General features: G+C 47.9%; 1 non-coding gene across 1 annotated transcript; it reads right to left on the minus strand.

The window, feature by feature from the left end:
* Positions 1-4379: 4379 nt before the first annotated feature.
* Positions 4380-4486, minus strand: LOC115868339. The gene has a single exon (XR_004045520.1). It is a non-coding gene; the product is annotated as a U6 spliceosomal RNA (small nuclear RNA).
* Between the last annotated feature and the right edge of the window lie 4272 nt (positions 4487-8758).

An 8758-nucleotide genomic window follows, 5' to 3' on the forward strand; every position in this document is an offset into this window, starting at 1 on the left:
GGTTGCCTAGAGAAACAAATTCATAGACACTCCTTTGTGTATAAGAAAGAGCTTTATATAAAGGAGCAATTGTATATTGAGAAAACATCCCAGCCCAGTGCAGATCAGGTTCTTAAGTCCGATATTAGCCCATATGTCCGATACCAGCCTATAAATTCCTCTTCAGACTCACGCAACACATGCAATGACGCCGAATGCAGGAAGACCACAGGCCAATGGGTGGAAAGTCTTGTGGATCCAGTGGATGTGGAAGCATTTCAGCACTGGTGTGGTTCTCCCTGTGGCTCTTTCCAGCTCCAGGACTCTGGCTCCATCAACACAGCTCCATCTCACTTGTCAGCAGGAAGGTGAAACAGAACGAGAGTATGTCCCACTTCCAGGGAGGAAGACAGGAGTTCCCAGAATTCTCAGGAGAAGGCCATGCCCACATGGAGGCCTTATTGGCTATGACCTGATTAGCAGGCTAGACTCCACCCCTTTGCTCCAGTTGACAGGAGATTTTGTAACTGCCACACATCCTAATGCTCTCCAAGGCCCTTCATGCCTGGAGGTGCTTTGCTAAGTATATTCTTATGCTAAGACCACACTAATTATCGCATGTATCATCATTCTCAACAGCCTTTTATATGCAGCTGCACAACCCTGCTGGCTGAAAAGGACGGGGACTTGAGCACTTCCTGGTGATGGTTAAGGCACAGAGCCTCCAGCAGGGATTACTCCTCAATATAGAGCAAGCAAAACTCCTCACAACTGGATCAATGCGCAACATCATGAGAAACGGAGAAAAGACGAAAGTCTTCAAGGATTTCATTTTACATAAAAATTAAATAATGTGGCACATTGCGTGAAAGTTCTCTCCAGAGTCTCCGGGACAAAGACGTCAGTCGGAAGACCAAGGCACCGCCGACCCACGCTATGGCACGTTCAGTGGTCCCATCTGCGCGTGAGATATGGACGGCGAGGAGGGAAAACTGAAGAACGATACATTTGCATTATGATTTGGGGGAAGACTATTGAAAATGCCGGGGACTTCCAAAAGAACAAACAAACCTGTCTTGGAAGAAGTGTACCCAGAGCAGATTGCTCCATGGAAGCCAGGCCGGGAGACTGCCTCACATAATTTGGACGTGTTATCAGGAGAGACCTGTTCCTACAACTGGGCATCATGGTTTGTGAAACCCGGGGTCAGCAATAACGAGATGACTCAATAAGATGGGTTGACAGCTGTGGCTGCAACAATGGGCTCAAAGGTAACAATGGTGAGGAAGGCACAGGACCAAACATGGCTTTCCTCTTCTGTACGTGGGGTCACTAGGTGCTGGAACCGACGCAAAGGCACTTCACCACAAGAGTAACAACAAATGCAGGTGTAGAAATATCCGCTGCCAAGGCTGCATAAGCTCCTGGTATCCTCCCATTTGTCGCCTCACACCTGCTCAGCTTACGTATCTCCCAGTATATCCTCTTGTGAATTGTGCTTCGTTATTACAGCTATTGCAGGATTGTGTGTATCATAGTATTTACTATTGTTGCTTCCCCCCCAGTGTCTTCCTTTGCCTGTGACCTCCCCCTTATTGTACATTACCTTTCCTTTCACCAGAAGTAACTCTTGGCTAGTACCCTTTGTCGTCATTGTTAGGTGCTGACCAGTTGGTTCTGACTCACAGCGACAAACACTGCCCGGTCCTGTGTCATCCTCACATTGCTCCTATGTTGGAGTAGTTACTGTGTAGCAGTTACTGTGTCAGTCCCTCTTGGTGAAGGTCTTCCTCCTGTGTGCTGCCCTGCTGCTCTTTCTTCGCATGCTGCATGTGTCCCAGCATGATGGTCGGCTCTCCTGTCAGAAGGCAGTTCTTCCTCGGTCGTATTTTGAGGGACCTGAGGGACTCATCTCTGGCAATGTTCTGCTTCTTTTCATGGGGTTTGCAGTCTGTGACAATGTTTCGGTCCTGTCCATAGGTCTTCTGTGACTAGCTCCTCAGAAGCGTTCAGCCTGTTCCTTCTTCATAGTCTCTTCTTAGTCTGGAAGTTCTGCTGAAACTTGTTCACTGTGGGTGAGCCTCCTGGCGTCTGAAAGACCAGAGACATAGCTCCCAGCATCACAGCAGTACACAAATCACCACAGCTCGACAAAGTGACAGAGAAATGGGGGTGTCTACCCATCTATCCACTGAGTGATTTTCCTTCCTTCCCTCTCTCATCCCTGGTAATGATCAGAGCACATTTCTTTCTGTGTGTAAACATTTAAAATACTGTTTTACTTGGATAGTCTCATAGAATACTTTCCCTGTGTGATTGTCTTATTTCACTCAGCATCAGATCCTCTAGGCCAGTGGATCTCAACCTTCCTAATGCCGTAACCCTTTAAGACAGTTCCTCAGGTTGTGGTGACCCCCCCCAGTCATAAACTTATTTTTGTTGCTACTTATAAACTGTAATTTTGCGACTGTTATGAATCAGGCGACCCTGTGAAAGAGTCGTTTGACCCCCAAAGGGGTCGCCACCCACAGGTTAAGAACCGCTGCTCTAGGCTCATCCATGTTGTGAGATATTCTGCAGATTCATCATCATTGTTAAGCATGTGAAGTGCCCCCTGGTGTATGGGCTACAGTTTCATATCCGTTCACTACCAGGTGAGCACTTCGTCTGTTCCCATCTCTGCTATTCCAATAGTGCTGCTATAGGCATGGGCGTGCACATATTGGTCCATGTCATGACTCTTAATCCCAGGAGTGGGACTGCTGGATCACGTTATCTCTATTTCTAACTTGTAAAGGCTGTGCCAGACCACTTGTCACAGAGCTTGCCTGGACATGAATCCTGGCTCCCTTATTTATCAGCTGTGTGTAACTCAGGAGGTAATTTAACCTCTGTGGGTCTCAGTTTCTTCATCTGCAACTTGGGTAGAATAATACTATCTACCTCCTGGAGCTGTGATAAGGATTACATCAGGCAATGCGCACAAGTAGAGCACTTAGAAGAGTGACTGATCGTAGCTCATCTTTGTTGTTGTTGTTGTTGCTGTTAGGTGCTGTCTAATTGATTCCAACTCACAGTGACCCTAATTCACTCTATGGCTGGGTCATGATTTATTTACTCAGCTTCCCAATGGCAGATTCTAAGGTTGCTTCTAATTTTTCCCTACTATGAAGCCAACCTTTGGTGCATCCATGAAGGCAGGGACCAGTGAAAGCAGGCACTAGTCTAAACCCTTTGGAAAGAGTTCTGCCCAACCTTGTACAATTGAACATACCATGTCTGTGGCCTCTAGAGGGGAGTCAGACTGAGAGTAACTCCAGTGACAGAGTGGAAGGGCCTCACAGCGCTTCCAAGGATGTCATCCTTTCAGGATTGGTGGATTGGAACCACTGACCTTGCCGTAATCAGCCCAGTGCTGAATCATTGTGTGGCGAGGACAATGTCACAGCAGCATTGTACCCCTGGGTCGACCAGCAGCGCCCATGGAAGCAACAATAAGAAGCCAAATGACATACTGCATCCGGAAGATCTGGGGCAACATTCTCTTCAAAGTGTTCAAAAGCAAAGACGTCACTTTGGTGACTAAGGCGCACCTGACCCAAACCAAGACCTTTCGGTTGCCTCAAATGCATGTGAAAGCTGGACAGGAGAGAGGAAGACCAAAGAAGAATGGTCACATCCAAATGGGGGGGTTGGTGGAGAATGGCGCATGACCTTGGACTGCCCCAAGAAGTGCAAACAGATTTGTTCTAGAGGAAGTACAACCAGAACGCGCCTTGAAAGCAGTGGTGGCAACACTTTGTGTCCTTCACTTTGGACACATCCTCCAGAGAAACCAATCCCTAAGAACAAAGTTCAGTGGAAAAGAGAGAGCTCCTGAACGAGATGGACAGATCCGGTGCCTGCAACCCGAGGCTCAAATTTAACCATGACCGTGGCAATGGCACAGGGACCCAGCACTCACTGCCACCCAGTCCGTTCCTACTGCTCGCAGCCAACAGGACAGGGTCGAACGCCCCCTGGAGTTTCCAATGCTGCAAAGCATTGTGGGACTAGACAGCCTTCTCTTTGTCCTTCGGGGAGCTGGTGGTTTTGAATTGCTGCTCTTGGGGTTAGCAGTCCAATGTGGAACCCCCAGCACCCCAGGGCTCCTGAGGACGGCACAGCAGCAGGCACCATTTCATTCTGTAATGCCCAGGTCTCTACGCTGGAGCCCACCTGATGGCACTCAGAAACAACCACGTGCACCACATATCCTAGAGACACGATGGCGCGTTTGCTCCAGGAGATGTGTGCATGGCCACCTCATTCTCTTTGGTGTCGCTGCTGTTCCCTCCCATCAAGTCGGTTCCAGCTCATCGCTACCTGGGGCACAACAGAACGAAGACCTCCCCCCAACACAAAATGCGGAGCGCTTCATGAATTTGTGTGCCATCCTTGCTCAGGGGACCTGCTAATCTTCTCTGTATCATTGCAGTTGTAGTCAATGTGCAGCCGGAGTGAGCACCTAACATTGTTCTTAATAGACCAAAAGGGAAGGGCCCAAATGCCTGACAGTAGACTGGATAAATACAGCCACCGAAGCAGATGAACTGCCAGTACATGCAACCTGGGAGAATCTCGCAAGCATCGTGCTGAGATAAAGAAGCACTTTACAAAATGAAGTACACTGTACAGGTCCATTTATATAAAACTCAAAAACAAGCAAAACTTGCCCTTATACCCTAGGGGGTAAAACTCTAAAGAAAGGCAAGGAATTGATTCTCGCCAGTCAGGCTACATGGCTGTGATCTCTCCCAGGGGAGGGAGGGAGGGCACTCAAACCAAATGCACTGCCATTGCATTGATCTGACCCTTGGCGACCCTAGGGGACAGGGCAGAACTGCCCTGGGAGCTTCAGAGACCGGAACTCTTCACAGGCGTTGAGAGCCTCGTCCGGAATAGAGAGTGGCTGGTGGGTTCAAACTGCTGGCCTTCGGTGAGCAGACCAACACTTAGGCAGGCTGCCACCAGGGCTGCTTCTGGAGCTACGTCTTAGTTCATTGGCGCTATGTGGCCTTTTGCCAGATGGCTTTAGCTCGAGACATGAAGTACGTTCTACGTATACAGATAAAAATGAGAAGAAAATGTTGAAAACACCTTACTGGTCTGTGCCTATTCAATCAGACAATCCTGTGGAAGAAGCTCAACCTCCTGCCCAAGCTGCTCTAAGCTTGTTCCTTTGCCTCCTCCCTGGTGGGATTGGGACTGGCAACCCCTCAGTCCCCAGGAGCGCATGAGCCTGGCATTGCGGGAGAAGATGGGAGATGAGACTGCTCTCTCTCAAAGAGAGCTGGGGCTCCGTTTTTATTTCTTTCCTCTGCAGGATAGGACACTCGCCATTCATTATTCTTCAAAAGCATCAAGTGAAGCTGTTTAAAAAATACCTAGTTCAAAACCCTGTCTTTAAGGGTTTGTTTTTTTTCTCCCCTGCCTTCTTTTTTTTCGTTATTTAAACCTTTTAGTTTAAATCCCTCCCGACTTTCTGGATTTTGTCTATGGCCAAATACTGCTCTTGTCTCAAATGGTAGATTACCCTGAAGAGTGCTGAGTTAACCACATGGAGACTGGACTGATCTCCTCTGACTACCCGAGGGAGAAGGAGAATCCAGCTCCCCACCAGCCCAAGGCTGATTGCCAGGAGACAGAGGTCAGATGTGCCTCTGCTCTCCATCCTCCTTTATCCTGTGCTGACATCAATTCTTCTTCCCACAATACCTTACTTCTCTACTGGGTTCAATAACTCATTGAAATGGCCAGACAGAACTCACAGACCATGCCCAGGATTGAGGGGGCTTTATTAGGGACGTGACAGGTTACCACACACCAGGATCAGAAAATGTTAAGGATAGCGTCATTGGTCCAAAGCAAATAACTCTCCTCAGGCTGCCGCCAAGTCTCTGCCTCTGGTCCCCAGCCCCTCAGCCATAGGTCCTTGGCCTCTCTGCCTTCCTGGCCTCTGCCTGCCTTCCTGGAAACCCCACCCCACCCCACCCCTGTCTCAGCCTTGTTCTTCTGCTCTTTCTCGTGGCCTTCTTGCCTCGGCCTCTTCTTTTGGTGTGGTGGCTTCTACTAATCCCCCACTTCAGGGGTCTTGAACGTGCTCCTCTGGGGGTTCTTCCTTGAAGGTCCTGGGAATTCTAATTCTCTCGGTTGGCTTCTGAGATTGCTCTTCGACACAGAGGAATGGCTTTGATGGACATGTGGTTATTGCCTTTCAGCGGACTCTACTCCCACGGAATCAAAGGGTGGTGACTAGAATCACACCATCTACTACAGTGGAGACTCAGAATACACCCCACCTTAATCCTGTCCACGAGGGTACCAGAGAACGCCTCTAAAATGGGATTATAACCACAGGCGTACAGGATGGACTATCTAATACATCACAAAAGGGAGTATGGCTAGAAGAGTCAGATTAAGAAATTTCACTTGACCACAAGTGCGTATCGCACTAGTGTTATTGTTTACCTTGTAGACCTCTCTATTTTTTGGCTGAAACTTGAGTTTTTCCAGAGTTTTAGGGGTTCCATCAATCTCTGTCCTACCATTAAGCCTGGCCTTTTGCATAGTTTTGAGTTTTGTTGTACATTTTTTCTCCTATTCTATCCAGGACTCTCTATTACAGCGGTTCTCAACCCGTGGGTTGTGACTCCTTTGGGGGTTGAAGGACCCCTTCATAGGGGTTACCTGATTCATAACAGTAGCAAAATTACAGTTATGAAAATAATTTTATGGTTGGGGGGTCACCACAACATGAGGAACTGTATTAATGGGTCTCGGCATTAGGAGTGTTGAGAACCACTGCTCTATTATGATCTCCTTTAGGGCAATTGGTAGTGGTAGTCGTAGGAGGTTGCCATCTAGTTCTTCTGGTCTTAGGGTGATGGATACTGAAGTTCAAATGGCACATTAGTCCTTTAGACTGTGTCTACGTGTCTTTAGTTTTTTCACTCTTTTTTCCTCCATCTGGGAGAGGGCAGTAGTAGGGCGCTGCTTCAAAGCTTTGAAGACCTCAGTTGATACTCCCGAAAGCAGGATGTAGAGCATTGTCGTTGTAGGCTCCGTTATGCCAGCTGGCCTTGTTTTACCCTGTGACTGTGATTCCAAAGTCTTACAATGTTTCTGGTGAGGACGAGGTATCATCGTATTATCACCAACAAGAATTTGCTGACCATTCACTAGGTGCTTTATCTGAGATATGTGCTGTAATTGCAGGTGGTGGTGGGGAGGCGGGGGACTTCATAAATATTATTAGTTAGTAACCAAGCAACTATTTCCAATCCAAGAACATCAGTGAAGTATACACAACTTGAGATTTCTCTTGGGCACCAAAGTTACAAAAGTAATACACGGAATGTCTCAAGTACTTAAGAGCTATGTGTTCACTCCGGGGGGTGTGGGGCTTGGGGAACACTGTGGTAAATATAAAGGATTTGGAGGAGGTGTTGAGGCCCTGCATGGCTTAAGCCCTCACAACTAGTTGAAAGTTGGTGCTGAAAGCCCACTCGGAGGCACACCATGAGACAGGCCTGATGATCTGCTTCTGAAGAATCATGGCTTCGTAACCCCCCTGAAAGAGTGCTGCTCTGCACACAGAATCACGGTAAGTTGGAATTGACTCAATAGCCACGAACAACAACATTATCATAAAACACGATGGTGGCATAGCTGGTGGCGGAGTGGTTATAAAACACGGTGGCTACATCATCATTGTTGTTGGGTGCCATCAAGCCAGTTCGAACTCGTAGGGAGCCTGTATCCCACTGAATGGAGCACTACTCAGTCCTGCACCATGCTCACAATTGTTCTGACGTTTGAGTCCACTGCCGCAGCCACTGGGTCAATCCATCTCAGCAAGGGCCTTCTTCTTTATCACTGCTCCTGCCCTGCACTTTACCTAGCACTTTGGACGTCTTAAAGTGTATCTTCTCCAGGGACTGGTCTCTCCTGAGAGTATGTCCAAAGTAAGTGAGGCAAAGTCTTGCCAGTCTTGCCTCTAAGAACCACTCTGGTTGCTTATCCACCAAGACAGATCTGTTTGTCCTCTTGGCAGTCCATGGTACTTTGGATATTCTTCTCCAGCACCACATTCAAATGCATCAGATTCTTCTTCAGTCTCTCTTATTCAGTGTCCAATGTTCACATGCATAGGAGGAGATAGAGAATATCGTGGCTTGGGTCAGGTGCACCTCAGTCTTCAGAGTAACATCCTTGCTTTTCAACATTTTAAAGAGGTCTTGCGCGGGAGATGTGCTATGAATCTGCCCCATGAGACACAATGATAGCATGGATGAATAAATCCATGGCCGTTGTTGTTAGTCACAGAGCGGCTCCTGACTCACGGCTACCCCATGCCCAAGGGAACAGACTGCTCCCCGTCTGGTGCCATCCCCATGATAGGTTGCAAATTGGACCACTGTGATCCACAGAGTTTTCGCTGCCTAATTTTCAGAAGCAGATGGCCAGTCCTTTCTGCTTCGTCCATCTTAAGCGGCATACTCCTCTGAAACCTTATCAAAGCAACGTGCACGCTTCCACGGAGTGGTGAGTGGGGCATTGGCAGGGACTGAACCCGGGTTTCTCACGTGGAAGGAGAGAATTATTCTACTGAACCATCCCTTCCAATGTGACTGTTACCATGTTTTGGCATGTGCAATGCCCACATGATTAATGTGCACATGCATATAACATGAAAAGCATAGAAAACTAATGTGTGAGAATTCCTTCCTTAAAAACA

This window comes from Echinops telfairi, unplaced genomic scaffold, assembly GCF_000313985.2.
Source record: "Echinops telfairi isolate 266 unplaced genomic scaffold, ASM31398v2 ScPeMD7_9;HRSCAF=40, whole genome shotgun sequence".
In the NCBI taxonomy this organism is placed as follows: Eukaryota; Metazoa; Chordata; class Mammalia; order Afrosoricida; family Tenrecidae; genus Echinops; species Echinops telfairi.